The sequence below is a fragment of the Apium graveolens genome, chromosome 8 (genome assembly GCF_009905375.1).
Source record: "Apium graveolens cultivar Ventura chromosome 8, ASM990537v1, whole genome shotgun sequence".
NCBI classification, from domain to species: domain Eukaryota; kingdom Viridiplantae; phylum Streptophyta; class Magnoliopsida; order Apiales; family Apiaceae; genus Apium; species Apium graveolens.
In genome coordinates, this window is record NC_133654.1 from 143370031 (window position 1) to 143395696 (window position 25666).

Sequence of the window (25666 nt, forward strand, 5' to 3'; positions counted from 1 at the left end):
TAGAGATATAGAATTGCATATCATATTCTAAGGAAATGTATTAATCTAACATTTATATCGTAGTAAATTAAGAATTAATAAACTATAAAGGGAATAATAGATAGAACATAAACAATAATAATCCTAATATCTTAAACTAAAACATCATAGTGTTATCTCTAGGGAACAAACACTAACAGTTTTAATGTAATGTACTTCAAGGAGGCATGATCCAAGAGGAGAAGTAGCAATCGAGAAAAGAAGAATGGAGACTTGTAATTGTAATTGTATTTATATTATTCACCATATATTGACCTTGATCCTTTCATTAGCTTGAAATGATCACATAGGATAAAGGCCATAACCAAGCACGTTTACATACCGCACTTTATATATTGATGTATGAATTTATATATAGAATAGCTAATGATGCATGCTTTAATAAGATTAATCATGCATGAATGTATGATTAGATACGTCACCAATGGCATGCCTGCTAAACAAGATAAAATCTGTAACGACTCAAGATTTTAAAATTTACAAATGATTATGAGATTCTCGTGTTTATGAAACACGAAATGAAATACGAATCTTCTTTATTTCCGACATGGGGCAATTTTGTCAACAACGGGGTCATTGAACTTGTAACGCTGTGGGTTTTATGCGAGACCGGTGTGACTCCTCCACTACCTGGAAATCAAATCATTGATGAATATTGATTTGATGTATTTTATTCAAGGAAAAATTGGGAATCTCTTTATGTTGGGATCATGATCGTTATATTACTAACAAAACCCTAATGTTTATATTAAGTTGTTTAGATACCTTCCAATATGTTCAACGCGTTAACACCTAGATCGATAAGGAGTGGATTCGTTAGAGCGAAGTACTCCCATCTATCATGGGATGACGTGTTGAAGTATATGATACTTTTTAGACCTTTGGGTTTGACTTAACTAACTTACCACAATAGGATTATAAACTTAGAGGCATAGAGTTTAGTGAGATTTATTGGATAAATATGAATAAATGTTGTTCCACTAAACTATCCAAGAGTTATATAGTTGATATAATTGACAAATGTTGTCTACCTTATTGAATCATATTTTAGGAGTAAAGCCAAAGTTGAATAAAACGTTGTGAAATTTGGATCTTGGATCACTAGAAAGTATATAGAAGATATTCTTTCCGAATTAATAGTTAGGGCTATTAATTTTATAAAAATAGTGGGAGATATATATTTTAAATATATATAAATAATCACTTGAACATAATTTAATAATCATCTGTAGACTAATTTATCTTATGCACTTAAACATTGTAGATATCAAAATGGCAAACAATTCAAACAAATTCTCTGTGCGATCAGTCCTTGAAAAGGACAAGCTGACAGGAATAAACTTCCTTGACTAGCAGAGGAACTTGAGGATTGTCCTCAAACAAGAGCGCAAGCTCTATGTAATTGATATCCCTCGCCCTGCACCTCTCCCTGAAGGAGCATCCTGTGCTCAACATAGTGTTTATCAGAAACATATCGATGATGACACGGATGTTCAATGTCTCATGTTAGCGACCATGAGTGCTGAACTTCAGAAACAACATGAGAATATGGATTCTTATGATATGATTGAGCACTTAAATTTATGTTTGAAGGACAGGCTCGTCAGGAGAGGTTTGATACTTATAAATCATTACATGCATGTAAGAAGGGAGAACGTGATCTGGTTGGACTGCATGTTCTAAGAATGATAGGGTATATTGAGTACCTTGCCATATTGGGTGCCCCGATTGCCGTGGAGCACCAGATTGATCTTATTTTGTAATATTTAAACACCATTTATTCTCAATTTGTGATTAATTACAATATGAATGATATAGATAAGGACCCCACCGAATTGTTGGCTATATTGAAAATTACTGAGACCAACGTTCAAAAGGCGTCCCCTGCTCCTGTTGATGGTGAATAAGGGGAATGCCAAAAGAAAGGGTAAATGGAAAGGAAAGAGGAAGATGGGATCTAAATTTAATGCCAATCCAAAACCTGTTCCGACCAAGGCTTTGAAGCCTAAAGGTGATGTTCCAAAGGTTGGTGATTGTCACTATTGCAAGAAACCAGGTCATTGCAAGAGGAACTGTCATGCTTATTTGGAGGATCTGAAGAAGAAGTCAGCTATTACTGCTTCAGATTCAGGTATTTTTGTTATAAAAGGCCACTTGTCTACTTCTACATCTTGGGTATTAGATACTGGATGTGGTTCTCATATTTGTATAAATGTACAAGAACTCCAGGGAAGTAGGACATTGACGAAGGTAGAAGTCGACCTACGAGTTGGCAATGGAGCAAAGGTTGATGCTTTAGCTGTAGGGACTTATCATTTATCTTTGCTCACTGGGCTTGTTTTAGAACTAGATAACTGTTTTTACGTGCCTGTGATTTGCAGAAACATTATTTCGGTTTCTTGTTTGGACAAGAAAGGTTTTTCTTTTTTGATTCAGAATAATAGTTGTACCTTTTTATTCAATAATGTTACATATGGGATTGCATGTTTGTTTAATGGTTTATATGTTCTTGATTTAGATACTCCTGTCTATAACATAAATAATGATAATAAATGTATTAAGATGAAAGACTTAAATCAAATATACCTTTGGCATTGTCGTTTAGGTCACATAATTAAGAAAGGCATTTCCAAATTACATAAAGATGGTTACTTGGATAAGTTTGATTTTGAATTATACGAAGAATGCAAATCTTGTCTCATTGGCAAAAGGGCTAAAGCTCCTTTTACCGGACAAGGTGAAAGGGCCACTGAATGATTAGGACTTATACATAGTGATGTATGTGGTCCAATGCGTATGATGGAACGAGGTGGCTTTTACTACTTTATTACATTTACTGACGATTTCAGTAGATATGGATATGTGTATCTTTTGAAGAATAAATCCGATCCATTTGAAAAGTTCAAAGAATAAATCCGATTCGTTTGAAAAGTTCAAAGAATAAAAGTTCTATGATCAGATCGTGGAGGAGAATACTTAAGCCTCGAGTTTAAAGGTTTCTTGAAGGAGTGTGGTATCGTATCACAACTTACTCCTCCTGGAACGCCTCAATGGAATGGAGTTTTTGAGAGGAGAAATCGTACCTTGTTGGACATGGTGCAATCAATAATGAGTCTAGCAGATCTTCCAATAAGTTTCTGGGGTTATGCTCTAGAAATGGTCGCATATACACTAAACTGAGTTCCAACTAAATCGGTTCAAAAGACTCCATATGAGATATGGACTGAGAAATGATGCGAAGTGTTTGTGAAATACTTGGTGTCTGACAAGCCCAAAACCGGATACATGTTATTTTGTGGGATATCCTGAAGAAACTAAAGGGTATAGTTTCTATAATCCTACCGAGAACAAAGTATTTGTTTCTCGAACCGCTGTATTTATTGAAAGAGAGTTACTTTCCAAGAAAATTAGTGGGAGGATTATAGATCTCGATAAAGATCAAGTTGTACAAAATAACATTGAACTAGAGTTGGAAAGTGGGCATGAAGTACATCAAGATGTTCCTGATCGGGAAACACAGGTTGTTCGTAGTTCTAGTAGGGCTCGTCATGAGCAGGAGAGATATTATGGATTTCTCTTGACTCAAGATGATGATGTAATGCTCATAGATAATGATGAGCCTCTTACCTACCAAGAAGCTATGAACAGTCCAGACTCCGAGAGATGGCTAGAGGCCATGAAATCTGAAATGGAATCCATGTATCAAAATAAATATGGACTTTAGTTGATCCACCTGAAGGGGTAAAACCTATAGAGTGCAAGTGGGTTTTCAAGAAGAAAACTGATATGTATGGTAAAGTACAAACCTATAAAGCGCGACTAGTGGCAAAAGGTTTCAAACAAATTCATGGTATAGATTATGATGAGACCTTTTAACCAGTTGCTATGGTCAAGTCCATCAGGATTTTGCTAGCAATAGCTGCTTACTACGACTATGAGATTTGGCAAATGGATGTCAAAATCGCTTTCTTAAATAGGAGCCTTAAAGAGGATGAATACATGATACAACCTGAGGGTTTTTTCGATCCCAAGTTTGCTAAGATGGTCTATAAGCTGCTTCGATCTATTTATGGATTGAAGCAAGCCTCAAGGAGATGGAATCATCATTTTGATGAAATAGTCAAAGAATTTGGCTTTATTCAAAATGAAGTTAAACCATGTGTTTACAAGAAGGTTAGTGGGAGCCATGTGGCATTCCTAGTACTATATGTAGATGACATATTACTAATAGGGAATAACATACCTTCTCTACAGGCTGTTAAGACTTGGTTGGGAAATAGTTTCTAGATGAAGGACTTAGGCGATGCTACCTATATATTAGGGATCAAGATCTATAGAGATAGATCAAGGAAATTAATCGGCCTAAGTCAGAGTACATACATTGATAAAGTATTGAATCATTTTGGGATGCAAGAGGCAAAAAGAGGATATGTCCTAATGTCTCATGGGATATTGATCTTAAAATACAACTTCCCTAAATCATTAGATGATAAAGGCCGTATGAGCAAAGTTCCATATGCTTCATCAATTGGATCTACAATGTATGCGATGATATGTACTCGTCATGATGTTTTGTATGCCTTAAGCATGATGAGCAGATACCAGTGTAATCCAGGTGAGGGTCACTGGATAGCTGTCAAGAATATTCTTAAGTACTTGAAGAGGACTAAAGATTCATTCTTGGTGTATGGAGGAGATGAGAAGCTGGTTGTAAAGGGTTACACTGATGCTAGCTTCCAGACAGAGATGATTCAGTATCTCAGTCAGGTTTTGTGTTTTGCCTTAATAGAGGTGCTGTAAGATGGATGAATTCAAAGCAAGAGATGATAGATGATTCTAAATGGAAACTGAGTATATTGCTGCCAGTGAAGTAGCCAAGGAGGTTGTTTGGATACAGAAATTCATAACGGGACTTAATGTGGTTCCATCGATCACATATCTAGTTGATCTTACTGTGATAATAATGGAGCTATCTTACTGTGATAATAATGGACCCGTTGTGAGATACTACATGTTTCAAGTGTCATAAGTTAATCTCACAGTGATAATAATGTATTGTTCATTTGACCTGAAATCATTATATTTCTATACGAGAATTAATATACTTTGATACTATTGAAAGTTATCCTTGACCGGGTAATAATAAAAGTAGACATTGGGTATATTATGAATCGTATGAGAAATATGAATGATCTAGATGGGACTTAGCCCTCTTTTATTAAAGGAGTGATATTATTGGCCTCTTGATTGAGTAAGACTATAAAATGCATGGTCGTGCTCAAATAGTGATTTGTTTAATAGTTTACTCATTGATCAAGGAAAAAAGGATTAAACGCTTGCAGAGGATGACACAATGCATGCCTCGAGTTTGATCTATAATATAAGGCTAAAGAGATTATATTACATTGTACATTATTCACTAAAGGTTTAATTGAATCACCAATTATTATTATTACTTGGGGAGCAATGATGTATTACTAGATGTCGCTCATTGTCTATAATTTTATTATTAGAAAATAAAATTATTGCCAACATAATAATAACCTAAAAGGTCACACACAAAGAACGTTTAAAACAGAGTGTTATTTAAATTATGAATTTAAATATTTTATTGTTAATTCGAATTTAATTATATAATTAATTAAGTGAGACCTGATTAATTGTATATATATTAGAATTCGAATTTAATAATATTGTAAACCCAAAATCAGAATGGGTCCTTTTAGATGCCCATTAAGATTAGGGTTAGGCCCAAATCCTCTCTCCCTATATATAAATTAAGATGTATATTTTTAGGGTTTAGTTGACACATCACATTTTTTAGAAAACCCTAGCAGCTCTACATCTTATAGAGGCTAGAGAGAGAGATAAAAGAGGCAACCAAATCAGCTAGTACCGGCTCTGGTGATAGTTGGACGATTGGGCGTTCGTGTGGATACCTTGGAGAGCAGATCTTCGAAAGGAGGGCTGCTGTGTTGGTTCATCAAGATCTGTACATTCATCACAATCAGAAGGAAAGCTTATTAAGGTAAACATCTAATATCTGAATTAAATGACTTGTTTTGCATGGATCCTGCGTATGGGGTTTCATTTTTCATATTTATTTTTAATTTTTCCGCTGCATTTGTGTCATGAATCCCAACATATACTTCTCTTGAAAAACTCGTCCTTGCATTGGCTGTCACTTCTACTAAGTTAAGACACTACTTCGAGACGCATAAAATACATGTGGTGACAAACTTCCCACTAAGAATGGTGTTGAGGAAACCTGGATTGACGGGATGAATGGCCAAGTGGACTATCTGATTGAGTACATATGACTTTTTATACGACTCAAGAACTGGGATCAAGTCACAGGCTTTGACTGATTTTGTGGCAGATTTTAGTCCAAATTAGATAGCACAAATAAATACGAAGTTTCAGCATATGGTATCAATAACAGATCTGCTTCCATGGACAATATACACCGATGGAGCTTCAAATGTGAATGGCACAGGATTAGGGCTTGTACTAAAATCGCCTCAAGTGGACATAGTGACACATTCAATATTTTGTGAGTTCAAAGCCACTAACAATGAAGTCGAGTATGAAGCCCTAATCATGGGACTCAAGACGGAAAAAGACATGAACGTTAGAAACATTGACATTAATTGTGACTCTCTCTTGATAGTTAATCATGTTAATGGTTGATATGAAGCAAAAGATCCCAAAATGGCTACGTATCTTAATATAGTCAAGGTTTTACAACATTCCTTTGACATATTTAACATCCAGCAGGTGCCACAAGAACAGAATGTGCAAGCTAATGCGCTTGTAGGATTGGTTCCTGTCTTTAAAGATGCCAGCTCAGCCAATATCCCAATAAATAATGAAGCCAGCCAATGAAAGAATGGAAGGGAATATGGATGTATTACTCCTGGACAAAGACGACAACATAACAAGTTAGACAAATATCTATAAGAATTATCTATAACATGGCGTGCAACCAGACAATTGAAACAAAGCTAGGATATTACAAATGAAAGATTCACGTTTCACCATCATTGATGGTGTGCTTTAAAGAAACAAGATGCCTTAGATCATGTCAATAGATGTGACTCCTTCCAGTGTCGCGCACTGTCATACATAAGCCTTCTGAGCATCTACATGCCATAATACCTTCCTGGCCATTCATGAAATGAGGGATGGATAATGATATTGTTGGGAAAATGCCTCCTGCACCAGGATAAAAGGTATTATGCTAGCAACGACAGACTACTTTTTCCAAATGGATAGAAGCTGAAGAGTTGAGAAAGATTAAAGTTGTATGTATAACTTAACAATACTGATTTATATAACTCAACCTAGAACAAATGACTTGAAAATAATCTATGTTCCACTAGAATCAATCCGTATTATTTATTGGGCATATACACGATGATTTTGGTAGCTGCATCGAAGAAGACGTCAACAGAGATCCGTATGAAGTTCATTAATAAGTTCAGGAAATGGAGGAATAAGGTTGAAGTCATTCGAAGCAGTTATCAGGATCAGTGTGAAGACCTCAAGAATTCTATATGAAGTTTATTGTATCCGGTAGAAGACTTGACAATAATTTGAGAAGATTATAGTATGAAGGCCTGAAAGCGGAACTAGTCACCTGTGAACCAGACCATTGCACTAGGTGTCAATGATTCGTGAAAGAAAACTAAGTACTATTATTAGGAAGATTGTTAAGTGAGGATTCTTATCTGGATATGCAGGTTATATGGTTCATACGAAGATTCAAGAGAAAATACTTGAAGACAAGACAATTTAAGGATTACAATGCTCTACGGAAACTAACTCAAAGTGTTTACTACCTTGTAGTAGGAGTCACTATGGTCATTATATTGATTATTGGAAGCAATAGCCTTAAACTACAGTTTACTATCTCAATACATGAATTGGTCTTGACTTAGTAGGAGCATATGAGAAGATACTAGAGCAGAAACTATCTCCAAATGTGCTTGTATATTCCCTTGGTAACGACTTAGATTTAATCCTATGTCCAAATTTATTCTAAGGCACTAAGTGGTGCATACAAGGAAATAATAAGTCCAAAAACTGTTAAGGATTCGGGCATATAAACGCAGCGGAAAATCAAAATTTTGAATCCCTACCTCAGGATCTATGTATAATGAACGGATGCTTATGGAGAATAGGATCATGTACCTTAACAAAGCTTTCCTTCTGAATATGATGAACGTTCTGATCTTGATGAACCATAACAACCCTCCTTACGAAGATCTGCTCTCCAAAGTATCAACACGAACGTCCGATTGTCCAACGATCACCGGAGCCGGTACTAGCCGATTGGTTGCCTCTTCCTCTCCCTCTCTCTCTCTCTAGCCTCTCTAGGATGTAGAGCTGCTAGGGTTTTTTCTCTAAAAAAGTGGTGCAGCTTCTAACCCTAAAATTATACATCTTAATGTATATAGGGGAGAGAGATAACCCTAAGCCTAATGGGCTTCTAAAAAGACCCATTCTGTTTTGAGTTTATATTATTATTAAATTCGAATTCTAATGTATTTACAATTAATCAAGTCTCACTTAATTAATTTAATAATTAAATTTGAATAAATAATAATAAAGTATTTAAATTCATAATTTAAATAATACTCCGTTTAAACGTTCTATGTGTGTGACCCTTTAGGTTATTATTACATTAGAAATAATTTTATTGTCCAATAATAAATTATAAACAATGAGTGGTATCTAGTAATACATCATTGCTCCTAAGTAATAATAATAATTAGTGATTCAGTTAAACCTTTCATGAATAATGTACAATGTAATATAATCCCTTTAGCCTTATATTATAGATCAAACTCTAGGCATGCAATGTGCCATCCTGTGCAAATGTTTAATCCTACTTTCCTTGATCAATGAGTAAACTATTAAACAAATCAGTATTTGAGCATGACCATGCATTTTACAGTCTTACTCAATCAAGAGGCCAATAATATCACTCCTTTAAAATAGGAGGGCTAAATCCCATTTAGATCATTCATATTTCTCATACGATTCATAATATACCCAATGTCTACTTTTATGATTACCCGGTCAATGATAACTTTCAATAGTATCAAAGTATATTAATTCTTGTATAGAAATATAATGATTTCAGGTCTAAGGACCAATACATCATTATCATTGTGAGATTAACTTATGACACATTAAACATGTAGTGTGACGACCTCAACCCCGAGGTCAGGAGTTGACATCACCAAACACAATTACCAAAAATATAAACAACAGAATTATTATTAAAATATACTAACTTGACCCCAAACCAAGATCCGATCCAGGTTCAAGTATAATTCAGGTTCTCATTACTACAAAATCTTTATTCAACATCTAACACACTCTAACTTTATTCAGCAACTCATCAGACCTCATGGCCTGATACAAACTACCTCAAAGGAGCCGGGTCCAGTGGGGGCGGGAACATGGGTCTGTCTGACTGGTCTTCTAGGCATCTGCGAGATATATATAACAGTTTGTAAGGGTTAGCATAAACGTTCAGCAGCACCAACATATGAATAACGGAATAAAATCAGTAATATAACGATAATAGGAACAGAGCTGTAATCATGATATCAACATTTTATAATGAAAATCAGAGATAACTGGATATCACTAACTAGCATGCTTTATCAAAACAACATAGTAGTGTGCTGTGTAAATACCAAGTCCAATTTTAGCATGCTAATCACTTTTATAAAACCGCTGTATCAACTACTTATGCTCTTATGTAATTCACAAATCCAAATCAGATACGTAGCGGATATGTGAAGATAGTTGATCAGGCTATCAACACCAGACGGCTCTATCTGCCATCCCATTTACCTGTTCCGGAACTCAGAGACTAGCTAGGTCTCTGACCTGCTGGACTAATCGGTTTTATATTGCGCGCAACCGAATTAGCTTCTTACGCCACCTCAATAGGCCTACTCTGGCCCCAATGTATCCCATATCTGACCGTTTTATCCAGTTTTCAAAACACTTGTACCTATCTCATTTCCAAAATCATTTATTTAACCAGCACACATATAAAATTCAGTTCGCAAATCATTTCATTTGAGATAGGTACCTTTCGAAGTTACTTTTCCCCAAAACAATTTGAAAACAGTGATTTATAACTACAGGGGATACGTAACTTAAAACGTTTCTGTTCCACTACAAAAATAAAGCATTTAGCTATTCATATGTACTGAACCATAAAAGAATGGTCAGGGGTACTTGCCTTGCAACGCTTTACAAAACCCTAAGTAGCTTTCACGCTGACTTTGATCCTGGGAAAACTCGACTGGGATCTACAAATACAGAGTACCCTAATTAGTTATACCGACATGCTTGATATCCTCAAATCCTAATTACCCAATCCGATAACCTGACTCGTATAATCATTATACACATAATCACGTAATCACGTAGTCAGAACACTATTAGGGGTAACACGTATAATATAAATACGTACGTTTACACATATATTTTTAGAAAATTTTGGCAGCAACTTCTTTGTTTATAAGACTACTCGTCGATTACAATCGACGTCAACAATCACAACAATCCGAAATATTGCTCCATTATTTTATACAACATACATATCACCATTCGTAATTAATTATTTAAGTCTGAAAATATTTTATGTAATTATTTTATTTGTTTATAAAATTTAGGACTCAGAATATCGTCATCACCGTCCACCGTTCGCTCGTAAAAAGTCATCGCGGACGGCGGCAAAATTTTGCGGGTACCCGATAAATTCTCGGGTTTCCAACACAAAATTTCACCGATTAATCCTTAAAATTACTCCGCATAAATAATTAATATCATAAATATTAATAAAAAACCCTGCAGAAATTAGGAAATAAGAATTAAAAGTTATAACCATCAAGCCCAACTGCAGAATTCAGCCCAACAGTAGAGGCCCAGAATAAGGCCCAACTGCAAGCCCAACAACACAGGAAGCCCAATAGAACCAAGCCCAAACACAAAGAACACAGCCGCACCATAACAGCACAGCCACCACTCCCCGTCGTACGCACGGCCTCATGGCCGCCACACACACACACACGAAACCATCACACACACACACATCACAGACACAGACACATCACAGACACACACATCACAAACACAGGAGCACACACAGATATATACATACATGTATATATATATGCAAGCAATTTAATTACAACAAAACCGAAGCAAGCCGGGAGTATTACCGGAATTAGCACTACCGGAGGTAACGCCGGAGATGAAGGGAAGAAACGGAAGGAAGAAAGAAAAAGAGAAACTGAGAAGATAATAAACAGAGAGAGAGAGACGAGGCGCGTGTAGCCAAAGCAGGGGGGTTTGGTTTCTTATATTTTTTTTAGCAGATTGCAACTCCGCAGCATACGCAGGAAACATGTGTCCTCTGAAGAATATGGAACACGTAGCATTTAGGATAATTACGTAGATTTTTGCGGCTCGATTCACCCCACAACTCGAAATTAACGAATTTGGGTGTACGAAAAATAATTTCAGAAAATTGTGAAAATAATTTCAAAATGTTATAAATATCCCGAAGTTTACAAAACATAATTTTCGAAATTTTTAAAACACTTTTTAAGGTGCTCTTTGTACCCGCTTTTTAACAAATAACGAAACGACGCGCGGGTGAAACGATTCCCGAAAATTTCCAAAATAATTTTAAAATTCTCAGAATATTATAAACTTCATTAAATATGAGTTTCGTAATTTTTAAAGATTTCCATAATTAAGTATGGATTTTACAACCAAACATACTCAGAAAATCATTTAAAAATAAATAATTAATAGAATATTGATTTCTCAATTTTATAAAGTCCTAAAAATAATTATTAAAATTATAAAATTATAAAACCAATTTTATAAATAATCCAAGTATTTATGAAATTTAAACTATAATAAAATCACTTTTACAAACGAGATAAAATCATACGACTTACTAATAAATCACACAATTCAATCCCACACATCCACAAATCATAAATAATTAAGTAACAATCAGTAACCGCTGCCAAAACCATTACACACATCTTATTTAATTATTTAAACCTTTATTACAGTTTTAAATATTAAAGTAAAAAGGAAAATACACGAGTCATTATATCCTTTCCCCTTAAAAAGATTCTGTCCCCAGAATCTGACTTAACTAAACAAATGAGGATATTTATCAAGCATGTCTGACTCTAATTCCCATGTAGACTCTTCTACTCGAGGATTTCTCCACATAACTTATACTATAGGAATCGACTTATTCCTAAGGACTCGTTCCTTACGGTCAAGGACTTGAATCAGTTGTTTCACATAGGACAAATCTGGCTGAAGCTCAATCGGTTCATATTCTATGACTTGATTTGAATTAGGGATATAGGGCTTCAACATAGATACGTGGAACATATTATGAATGTGCTGCCACTGCGGTGGTAGCGCTATCTCATAGGCAACCTTTCCTACTTTCTTCAAAACCTCAAAGGGTCCTATAAATCTAGGGCTAAGTTTACCCTTCTAACCAAATCGTACTAACCCTTTCCAAGGTGATACTTTTAGTAACACTAAAGCTCCTATCTCGAAGTCCATATCTTTCCTATGTAAATCTGCATACTTTCTCTGTCTATCTTGGGCTGCTTCCAACCTTTTCCGAATCAACACTATGGCATCTCTAGCTTGCTGAACCAATTCAGGACCTAACACTTTCTTTTCTCCTACCTCATCCCAATACAACGGTGATCTACACTTACGTCCATACAAAGCTTCTTAAGGTGGCATCACGATACTGGCATTGAAACTGTTATTATACGAGAACTCAATCAAAGGTAGGTGTTCATCCCAATTACCCTTAAAATCCAGAACACAGACTCTCAACATATCCTCTATGGTCTGAATATTTCTTTCACTTTGGCCGGACGTCTGAGGATGATAACCGGTGCTCATATTCAATTTCGTTCCTAGGCACTCTTGGAATTTAGTCCAGAACCTGGAATTAAATCTCGGGTCTCGATCTGACACTATAGAAACAGGCACTCCATGTTTGGTAACTATCTCATCCAAGTATAACTTAACTAGCTTTTCCAATGAATACCTTTCATTGATCGGAAGAAAATGCGCTGACTTAGTCAACCTATCAATGATTACCCAAATAACATCATGATTTGCTCTCATCCTTGGCAATCCCACTACAAAATCCATAGCAATCTCTTCCCGTTTCCACTGGGGAATCTCCAAAGGTTGTAACAATCCACTCGGTCGTTGATGCTCTGCTTTCACCGTTTAACATACATGATACTTACTTACCCAATTGGCAATATCGTTCTTCATTCCTGGCCACCAAAAGTTTCTCTTCAAGTCCTGGTACATATTAGTACTACCAGGGTGGATAGAAAACCTATAGTTATGCGCTTCCTGCAATACCTCGTTCTTCAATTCCGTTACATTAGGAATCTAAACTCTGGATGAAAATCTATACAAACCTTGACTATTTTTTTGAGTACACAACTCTTCTCCTGTCAAAGTGTCCGACTCTTGTTCCATAACTCCTTCTTGACACCTTTTGATCTTTTCCATCAATGCCGGCTGGAAAGTAACTTCATATAGTTGCTCTTGATTCTCACTAGGTACACGAACCTCAATCTCCATTCTTTCCAAATCTTGTGCTAGTTCTTCCGCCATCTTAATCATATTCAACCTTTCCTTTCTACTCAAGGCATCAGCCACCACATTGGCTTTACCTGGGTGATAATTAATCGAACAATCGTAGTCCTTAATCAGCTCCAACCATCTTCTCTCTCTCATGTTCAAATCCTTTTGCGTGAATATGTACTTCAGGCTCTTATGGTCTGTATAAATGTTGCATTTCTCTCCATACAAGTAGTGACGCCATAACTTTAGAGCAAACACTATAGCCGCCAACTCAAGGTCATGAACTGGATATTTCTGCTCGTGAGGCTTTAACTGTCTGGAGGCATAAGCAATCACTTTGTCATGCTGCATTAACACACAACCCAATCCTTTCAAAGAAGCATCACTATAGATTACAAAGTTTCCCATCTCATCTGGCAATGCTAATACTGGAGTCCTCACTAATCTCCGTTTTAATTCCTGGAAACTTTCTTCACACTTTTCCGTCCAAACGAACTTCTCATTCTTCCTGGTCAACTTGGTCAATAGGGACGCAATCTTTGAGAAATCTTTCACAAACCTTCGATAATATCCTGCTAATCCAAGAAAACTTCTTATTTCTGTTGGTGTCTTCGGTTGTTCCCACTTTGATACGCTTCGATCTTTACTGGGTCCACTTTGATACCTTCCTTACTCACCACATGTCCAAGAAACTGCACTTCTGTCAACCAAAACTCACATTTGGATAACTTTGCATACAATTGCTTTTCTCTTAACTTCTGAAGGGTAATTTGTAGATGCATTGCGTGATCTTCTGGATTCTTCGAATATATAAGGATGTCATCAATAAATAAAATAACAAACTTATCCAGATACTCCTTATATACCCTATTCATCAAATCCATAAAAGCCGCTGGCACATTTGTCAATCAAAACCACATCACTAAAAACTCATAATGGCCATACCTTGTTCTGAATGCAGTCTTGGGGATATCTTCATGCTTTATCTTCAGTTGGTGGTAGCCAGATCTTAAGTCAATCTTTGAGAAATAACATGCTCCCTTAAGCTGATCAAACAAATCATCGATGCATGGCAAAGGATACTTATTCTTTATCGTCAACTTGTTCAGCTCTCTGTAGTCAATACACAATCTCATACTTCCATCCGTTTTCTTCACAAATAGCACTGGAGCACCCCACGGAGAAACACTGGGTCGAATGACTTCCTTGTCCAATAATTCCTGAAGTTCCTTAGCCAATTCTTTCATTTCCATCGGGGCTATCCTGTATGGAGTCTTAGAAACTGGTTCAGCTCCAGATATCAAATCAATGGAAAACTCTATCTCTCGATCAGGTGGCAATCCTGGTAACTTCTCTGGGAAAACGTCAAGGAATTCTCTTACTATAGGATTCTCATCCAAAATAGGGGTCTCTTTCTTCGTATCCACCACATGAGCTAAATACGCCTCACATCCTTGCCGCAACAATCTCTTTGCTTGCATTACTGAAAGGAACTTTTTATCTTGTCTCTGTCCTTGGTAACTGACTCTTTTATTATCGGGGGTGTACATGACAACTTTCTTTTTCTTACAGTCTATATTCGCCTTATATAAAGATAACCAATCCATACCTAAAATAACATCAAAGTCTCCTAACTCGAAAGGTATTAAGTCAACAGGGAACATATACCCTGAAATCTCTAGGGAACAACTAGGACAAAATTGATTTATGAGTACTTTATCTTTATTAGCCACTTCCATGATCAAAGGTTCTTCTAGGTCTTCTAATATCAATTGTATTTTATTCACACAATTCACATATATAAAATATTTGGACGCTCCCAAATCAGCAAAACGTTAACAGGTACGGAATTAAGAGAAAGCGTACCTGCAACCAGATCGGAGTCATGAACTGGAGATTTCTAGGTCATCTTAAAAGTCCTAGCTCTAGCAGTACTGGTTGCTGGTCCTTGGGACGCACTCCTTCCAGCATTACCTTGGGTCACTGACTTGCAATTCCTAGCTATGTGTCCCACTTTGCCACAACTAAAGCAAGTAACTCCTTGAATCTCAGACTTACACTCCATGGAATAGTGACCTTTCTGTCCACACTTAAAATAATTGATATTCTCTCGGCACTGTCCACTGTGCTTCTTCCCACATGTCTTACAATCAGCCATTGGCTTACTCATCCTTGTCGGGGTAGAGTTAACTGAAGTAGTACCAGGTTTAGCCTGGGGAAAAATCTGCCTTTTGAATCTCTTATTTTTATTCTTGCCAAACCAACGCTGGAACTTCCGACTTGCTATTCCTGATTCTGACCTAGTGGGTCCACTTTCAAATTTCCTCTTCTTCTCACCCTGCTCCTTTGCAGCTAACTTCTGATCACTCTCTATCACCAGGGCAGCCTGGACTACCGAAGTATAGGTCTTGAGTTGTAAGGCTACAACTCCACTTCTTATTTCTGGCTTCAACCCTTGCTGAAACCGCTTCGCTCATTGAGCTTCTGAACTCACATATTCCAGTGCTATACGGGCCAACTCCGTAAACTTTGCTTCATATTCCGTAACACTCCTATCTCCTTGTTTCAATTCCAAAAATTCCATCTTCATTTGACTCTGGAGACAGCCCGTAAAGTATTTCTCCAAAAACAACTCTTTAAATCTGGCCCAGGGAACTGGACCTTCTCCTTCTAGGGCTCGCGTAGATTCCCACCAATAATTCGAATCATTCCTTAGAAAATAACTAGCATAGTCAGTCTTTAAATCCTCACTCACCTTGGTGAGCGTAAACGCCTTTTCCATCTCCTTTAACCATATCCTGGAAGCAACAGGATCTACTTCTCCTTTAAACTCTGGGGGCTTCACTGCTTGAAAAGACTTAAAACTAACACCCTGAGTTGCCCCACTCATCTCATGCTGCTGCTGGATTTGTAGTTGCTGTTGTTGGATTTGCTGTTGTTGTTGCTGTATGAGCTGTTGTTGCTGTTGTTGCAATTGTTGCTGCTGCTGGAATTGTTGTTGCTGTTGGGCTAGCTGTACAGACTGCTGACGCAATAAATTCATCAATTCACTCATGGAAGGATCCCCAGCAGATCCGTTATTAGGTTGAGAGTTTCTCTTTTGTGGCATCCCCTGAAACATAACAGTCATATATAAGAAAATGGATTGCTCCGGGCAGTTTATATTTATGCATCAGGAGAGCGTTGCCACTAAGACAATATTCTCTTCCCCAGTTTAACAGGCATTATTTCGTTTTATCGTCAAAATGCGGGTCCGATTTGCATTTCAAAAATGATTTAAAAATTCTGGAAATTTATTTTATTAACCCCTAATTATTCCGAGATTTTTAAAATTATTCTCGAGAGTTTCGAGTTATTTCTGTCGTAAATTATTCGTTAAATTGAGTCGCCTTCCTCATAGAAGCCGACGGGTTGACTAGTGATTCTGACTGATACATCGAAATTGCCTCCCCTATTCACTTTCTGATTATGAGTTTCTCAGTTCCGGGGTATGTGTCGATACGAATTTAGAATTTTCAGAGTAAATAAATCAGATTCAGGCAAGTGGGCTTATCCTTTTATTTGTTTGTCTCTCTCCTTAATCAACAGCCCTCATCTCTCTCTCATACAATCTCTCCCGTCTCCTCCCTCTCTTCCTCCGTGTTTTCTCCGCGGCCACCACCACTCTCCGGTACACCACCACCTCCCCTTCTCTTCTTTCTTCTCTCTTTCGGGTCCTCCCTTCTGTTCTCTCTATCTCTCTTTTTTCCCCTCTCGTTTCTTCTCTTCTTTCCCCTGTGTTGCACGAGTTCGGGTGTGTGTGTGTGTATTTCATCCGTGTGTGTATAGCCTCTGTGTATATGTTTATGTGCATTTTTATGCCACCTTTATCTCCGGTTGCCTCCTGTTTTTCCGGCATGACGACCGGCTGTTCTTTGTGCGCATGGCTGCATACCTCTGCGCGTGTACCTGTGACAGATTAGATTATGCTGTGTTGTGGCCTGATAGTTTTGGACTGAATTTTATAGTATTTATCTATTTTTGCAGGAAATAATAATTGATTAATATCTCATGATATAAATTGATTAATCGATGTTGCGAGATTTAATTACTAATTATCGATGAAATTCGCGAAGGATGTTCTATATAATCGAAAACCCGTGAATTTAATCGTCGTCGGCGATGAGCCTCGACGAGCCGACAGTGGGCGATGATGAATCATTTCTGAGTCCTACAAATTAAAACTATAAGAAGATACAATTTAAAATATAAAATACGAATAATAATTAATAATTATAATTAAATTGGAATTTGGGAATTAACGGATTTCGATTGATATTGTTGGTTTGAATTGGTGGTTGGGACTTGTAAAAAGTGGATTGTGGTGATTATGTTGTTGATTTGACGTCGAATTGTTCGACGGGATAGTCCGATAAATAAAGGAAGTGCTGCCCGATTTCCAGGAAATCAAATTACGGAAATACGGGAGCGTATCCAATAATTATCGGAACGTCGAGCGAATCTATATAAATACTTTATACGAAATCTGATTGTATGTGATGGTGAAGTATTTTGCTAAAATCAATAACCCTATTTTCGTACAATGACGAGTATACGTATTTTCTGAAAATAAACACCGAACCGACTTTCGAGAGCATGGACCCTATCTGAAACATGTATTACAATAATACGTATGTTACGAGTTGAGTTTTATTAACGTATGAGTAGATTGTTAATGAAGATATGTCAAGCATATTCGGACGGCTAATTTAGGGTATTTCGGTTCCTGTAGGTTCCAATCGAAATCCCTAGCATCTCGGTTGGTGCAAAGCTAGCCAGTAATAGTTGTAAAAGCGTATCAAGTCAAGTACCCCTGACCATATCTTTATGGTTCAGTAATATATGAATAATTGTTGATTTAATTTACGTACTGTAATAGAAAGTTTTAAGTTACGTATCCCCTGTGTTTCAAATTGATTTGTTAATTGATGTTTTGGGGGAAAAGTAACTTCTAAAAATACCTATCTTTAATTTTTAATAAAATGAAAACGTTTTGGGAAGTGTGCTGTGATAGAAATGTTTTGAAAGAGAAAGGTAAGTGGTTTGGAAAACTGGATAAAATTTAATCATATAATTGGATGAGTGTGCGCAAGGGCCCTAGGAAGATAGCGTAAGAGGCGAAGTGGTTGCGCAACCTATTTTAACCACCAGCCCAGCGTGATAGGGACCTAGCTAGTCTCTGAGTTCCGGAACAAGTTTCATAGGGTGGCAGATGGAGCCGTCCTATGGAGATAGCCTGATCAGCTTTCTCACCAGGGATCATCGAATACATACATATCTGAGCGAGATGATTTTATGGTTCCCGTAACTGAACAAATGATTTTGGGTCCCCGTAACGGGACATATGGTTTTATGAATTCCTGTAATGGAATGGAAGATATGGAAATTAAAATAGCATGCTAAAATTGAACTCTGGTATTTACACAACACTATTAATGAAATGTTTTACAAGCATGCTAGTTGTTAATATCCAATTTATACCTGTTTTATTTGTTTTTATAAATGAGTTATGATTTCCTATTCTTATAACTGTTTACCATACATTGTTTTTAATTATTATTCATATAGTGGTACTGCTGAGCGATTGATCGCTCACTCTTGCAAAATATTTTGTATATTCTCATATTGCAGATGCCTAGGAGATTGTGCTGTCCTAGGAAGGGCCAGTTTCCAGTTCCTCCCATGTTGAGCTCCTCTGAGTGTGTTGTGTCAGACCATGTGTGGTCTGTGAGTTACTGTAGAAAGTTAGTTATGTCAGGTTGTTTTCAATAAGTTTGTTTGTAATAGGCAAGTAACCTAAATTATACTTGAACCTGGAAAAGATCTTGTGAAGGGTTAGTTTATATTGAAATAAAAGTGAGTTGATTGTATTATAATTGTAGTTTAATATTGTTAGTGACGTCAACTCCTGACCCCGGGGTTGAGGCCGTCAGAGGTTGGTATCAGAGTTACAGGTTTAAGTCCCTGATTTAGGTTAGGAATAGAGTTGGATAGGTGTAGAATTGGTGTATAGGGTGTGAATCAACAACTCAAATTAGAGGAGCAAGTTTAAGAGTCTAGTCGAGGGTTCGAAGGCATAACCCTGACATATATTGAGGATCCTGGAATTGCCCTGATCTGTAGTGCGTCTCCTTAGTATAGGTGCTAATGGCAACGTCCGACAAAGATTTTTAGTTATCTCTTGTGAGAACACGTCCGACCATGTGACTTCAGTTAGTAAGTTGCTATATAGTCAGCGGATGTTAGAAGTATTGGCTTATGCTGTTAATGATGCACTGTTATTTTATTGTTACTTTTATTGTTGCATTTGTTGTTGATTTTGTTAAATTTAGCCACTCATTATAGTCGGACCCTAACTAAATAAGGATGGGAATATTTATTGCGGCATCATTCTCTTGGCACATGAAAATGTTGCTACCCGGGGGAAATTTTTTTAAACTAAAAAAAAACATTTGTTATGTTTCAAGAGAATGCCGCCAAAGAAGAATATCCCGTCCAATTCCTCTAATAGAGAGTCTGATGGGGGCCCAGTCATGAATGAGTTGCTAGATTTGCTGCGCCAACAGTCTAACCAAATGGCTCAGCAGGAAGAACAATTTCAGCAGCAACAGTAATTTCTGCAATAGCAGCAACAACATCAACATTTTATACAACAGCAACAACAAATCCAACAGCAACAGCTGCAGTTTCAGCAACAGCCTCAGCAAAGAGAGGTGAACCAAACTGTTAGTTTCAAATCTTTTCAGTCAGTGAAGCCCCAAATTTAAGGGCGAAGTGGACCCTGTTGCTGCCAGAATTTGGCTAAAGGAAATGGAGAAAGCCTTTACCCTCACTCAAATAAGTGATAATCTCATATCAGACTATGCAAGTTATTTTCTGAAGGGTGAAGCAAATTATTGTTGGGAGTTCACTCGTGCCTTGGAAGGAGAAGGACCTGTTCCATGGACCAGGTTTACAGAGTTGTTTTTGGAAAAGTATTTTCCGGATTGTTTGTAAAATCAATTGGAAGTTGAGTTTCTGGAATTGAAGCAGGGTGAAAAGAGTGTGGCCGAGTATGAGGCCAAGTTTATGGAATTGGCCCGATTGGTGCTCGTGTATGTGAGTATTGAAGCTCAGAAGACGAAAAGGTTCCAGCAAGGATTAAAGCCCGAAATTCGCAGTGGAGTTGTAACCTTGCAGCTCAAGACATATCCCTCTGTAGTTCAAGCCGCTCTAGTAATTAAAAGTGATCAGAAGATGGATGCTAAAGAATAAGGTGATCAGAAGAGAAAGTCTGAAGGTACCACTGATGAGCCAAACCCAGGAGGATCCAGTCAGAGGTTTCAGAGGCGATTCGGCCAAAATAGGAATAAAAGATTCAGAAGGCAGGATTTTCCTTAGGCCAGGCCTACTAACACTTCAGTTTCCTCCACTCCAACCCAGTCAGCAAACTCGGAGGTGGATTGCAAGATATGTGGCAAGAGGCATAGTGGTCTATGCAGAAGGGACGTTCAATGTTTCAAATGTCATCAGAAGGGTCATTATGCATCAGAGTGTAACTCGGAGAAACCTGCGGTTACTTGCTACAACTGTGGAAAGGTGGGAAATCTTGCTAGGAATTGTAAGACAGCTACTCAAGGTACTGCATCTCAAGGACCGACATCCAGTACAGCCAAAGCCAGAACTTTCAAGATGACAAAAAGGTCCAATGCTCAGGACTCGGACGTAGTGGCAGGTACGCTCTCTCTCAACACTCCGTACCTGTTAAAGTTTTATTTGATTCGGGAGTATCTAAGTCTTTTATATTAAAGGATTGTGTGATTAAAATGGACTTAATGTTAGAAGATTTGGATGAACCTTTGACTATAGAAGTAGCCAATCAGGATAGAGTTTTAGTGAGTCAGTTTTGCCCTAAGTGTCAATTGGAAATCCACGGGCATTCTTTTTCGGCTGACCTAATACCCTTCGAGCTAGGAGAGTTCGACATGATTTTAGGAATGGATTGGTTATCCCAGTATAAGGCAAATATTGACTGTAAGAAGAAGAAGATTGTGATGGTTACCGAGGATAACATTAACGTGACTTATCAAGGACAAAGGCAAGAAAAGAAGTTTCTCTCGATATTAAAGGCAAGGAAATTGTTAAGACAAAGATGCGAGGTTTAACTAGCACATGTAGTTGATAGTGAGAAAAAGGTACCTAATCTGGATGAGATTCCGATAGTAAGAGAATTTCCAGTTGTTTTTCCAGAAGAGTTGCCAGGATTGCCACCAGATCGTGAGAGTGAGTTTTCTATTAATTTAGTTCCCGGAGCAAAACCAGTTTCAAAGGCTCCTTATCGCATGGCTCCAGTAGAAATGAAAGAGCTAGCCAAGCAACTTTAGGAATTATTGGATAAAGGTGTAATTAGGCCAAGTGTATCTCCGTGAGGTGCACCAGTACTATTCGTAAAGAAGAAGGACGGAAGTATGAGGTCGTGTATCGATTATCGGGAGTTATATTAGTTGACCATCAAGAATAAGTATCCCCTACCAAGGATAGATGACTTTTTTGACCAGCTTAAGGGAGCGTGCTATTTCTCCAAAATTGATTCGAGGTCGGGCTACCATCAGTTGAAGATTAAGTCTGAAAACATACCCAAGACTACATACAGAACTAGATATGGACATTACGAGTTTTTAGTGATGTAATTTGGATTGACCAATGCACCAGTAGCTTTCATGGATTTAATGAACAGGGTGTATAAGGAATACCTAGATAAGCTTATTATTGTATTCATTAATGACATCCTCATCTACTCAAAGACTAAAGACGACCATGCCGAACACCTAAGGATTGCCTTGCAGAGGCTGAGAGGAAAGCAGTTGTATGCTAAGTTTTCAAAGTGCGAATTTTGGTTGGATGAAGTTTAATTCTTAGGTCATATAGTAGGAAAGGATGGTATTATGGTGGATCCTGTAAAGATTGAGGCTGTATCCAAGTGGGAACAACCAAAGACCCCAACGGAAGTTAGAATTTTTCTTGGACTAGCAGGTTATTATCGAAGATTCATAAAGGAATTTTCTAAGATTGCGACTCCATTGACCAAACTGACCAGGAAGAATGAGAATTTTATCTGGAAAGAGAAATGTGAGGAAAGCTTCCAAGAGTTAAAGAAAAGATTAGTAACAGCTCCAGTGCTAGCATTGCCAGATGAGAAGGGAAATTTTGTAATCTACAGTGATGCTTCTTTGAAAGGTTTGGGATGTGTGTTGATGTAACATGATAAAGTTATTACTTACGCCTCCAGACAGTTAAGACCTCATGAACAAAAGTATCCAGTGTATGATTTGGAGTTAGCAGCGATCGTGTTCGCGTTGAAGTTATGTAGACATTACTTATACGGAGAAAAGTGGAAGATTTACACAAATCATAAAAGCTTAAAGTATATATTCACCCAGAAGGATCTAAACATGAGACAACGGAGATGGCTAGAACTGATTAAGGATTACGATTGCTCCATTAACTACCACCGCGGAAAAGCCAACGTAGTGGCAGATGCCCTGAGTAGGAAGGAAAGATTGAATGCGATCAAAGTTTCTGAGGAACTCGTAAAAGAATTGGAAAAGCTGGAAATTGAAGTTCGAGTGCCAAAGGAAAATATAGAACAATTGTATGAGATCACTTTTCAGCCGGAATTGATGGACAAGATTAAGAAATATCAGGAAGAAATAATGGATCAAGGAATAGATAGTTTAACTGGAGAAGAACTTTTTACTCAAAAGACAACAAGGGTATATTTAGGTTTTCCTCGAGAATATGGATTCCCAATGTGACTGAGCTGAAGAATGAAATTTTGCGGGAAGCTCATAATTCTAGGTTTTCTATTCACCCGGGAAGCACTAAAATGTATCAAGATTTGAAGAAGAACTTCTGGTGGCCAGGAATAAAAAAGGAAATAGCCAACTGGGTTAGCAAATGTCATGTGTGCCAGATGGTAAAAGCAGAACATCAAAGACCAAGTGGATTGTTACAACTTTTGGACATTCATCAGTGGAAATGGGAAGAAATTGTGATGGATTTTGTAGTAGGACTACTAAAGACGAAGTCGAACCATGATGCTATTTGGGTAATTATTGACAGGTTAACGAAATCTGCACATTTTCTTCCGATCAATGAAAGGTATTCCTTGGAAAGGCTAGTTAAGCTGGATTTGGATGAAATCGTGACCAAACATGGAGTCCCTGTGTCAATTGTGTTTGATCGAGATCCAAGATTTAATTTAAAATTTTGGACGAAATTCTAGGAATGTTTAGGACTAAGTTAAAAATGAGTACCGCCTACCATCCCCAGAAAGATGGCCAAAGTGAAAGAATAATTCAGACAATAGAAGATATGTTGAGGGTTTGTGCTTTGGATTTTAAAGGAAACTGGGATGGTCACTTGCTGTTGATTGAGTTTTCCTATAATAACAGTTATCACGCCAGCATAAGAATGCCGCCTTACGAAGCCCTGTATGGACGTAAGTGTAGGTCCCCACTCTATTGGGATGAAGTAGGATAAAAGAAGTTGTTAGGTCCTGAGTTGGTTCAACAAACCAAGGACACGGTTGTATTGATTCGAAAAAGGTCAGAAGCAACTCAAGATAGATAGAAAAAGAACGCAGACCTTCATTAAAAGGACATGGACATGGAAATCGGGTCGTTGGTATTGCTAAAAGTGTCGCCCTGGAAATGATTGGTTAGATTTGGGCAGAAAGGCAAGTTATGTCCTACATATTTCAGACCCTTTGAAGTATTGAGAAAAGTTGGTAAAGTGGCTTATGAGTTCGCATTGCCACCATATTTGAAACATATCCATAATGTGTTCCACGTGTCAATGCTGAAGTGTTATATCCCCAATTCGAATCAAGTTATTGAATATGAACCAATCGAGCTTCAGCCAGATTTGTCCTACGTGGAACGGCCGATCCAGATCCTTGATCGCAAAGAGCGAGTCATTAGAAATAAGTCTTTTCCCATAATCAAAGTACTATGGAGGACTCCTCGAGTGGAAGAGTCCACTTGGGAGTTAGAGTCATATATGCTTGACAAATATCCTCATTTGTTTAATTTGATCAGATTCTGAGGATATAATCTTTTTAAGGGGGGAAGGATATAACGACTCGTATATTTTTATATTATTTCAATATGTAATTATTAAATAATTAAATAAATAAATATGTGTGTGGTTTCTGTCAGCTGGATGTTACTTTGTGATGAGTTATAAGTGAGTATTGGTGTTCGAGATTCATTTGAGTAATTATTTGGGAACTGTATTATTTTGTTTTTATATTTAAAAGTGAATTTATTAAAGATTTATTTCCATAAATACTTGGATTATCTCTAAAATTATTTTTATTGCTTTATAATTTTATTTATTATTTTTGGGAGTTTATATAATTTAGAACTCAATATTTTATTGATTATTTATCTTTAAATGATTTTATGATTGCATTTAATTAAAAATCAGTATTTAATTCCAGAATTCTTCAAAAATTATAAAATTCATATTTTATTAAGCTTGGAATATTTTGAGAATTTTAAAATAATTTTGGAAATTTTTAGGATTAAATTAACTCGCGCATTGTTTCGTTTAATCGTCAAAATGCGTGTCCTATTTGCATTTCAAAAATGATTTAAAAATTCTGGAAATTTTATTTTATTAATCCCTAATTATTCCGAGATTTTTAAAATTATTCTCGAGAGTTTCGAGTTATTTCTACCCGTAAATTATTCGTTAAATTGATGTGTGTCAGTACGAATTTAGAATTTTCGGAGTAAATAAATCAGATTAAGGCAAGTGGACTTATCCTTTTATTTGTTTGTCTCTCTCCTTAATCAACAGCCCTCATCTCTCTCTCATACAATCTCTCCCGTCTCCTCCCTCTCTTCCTCCG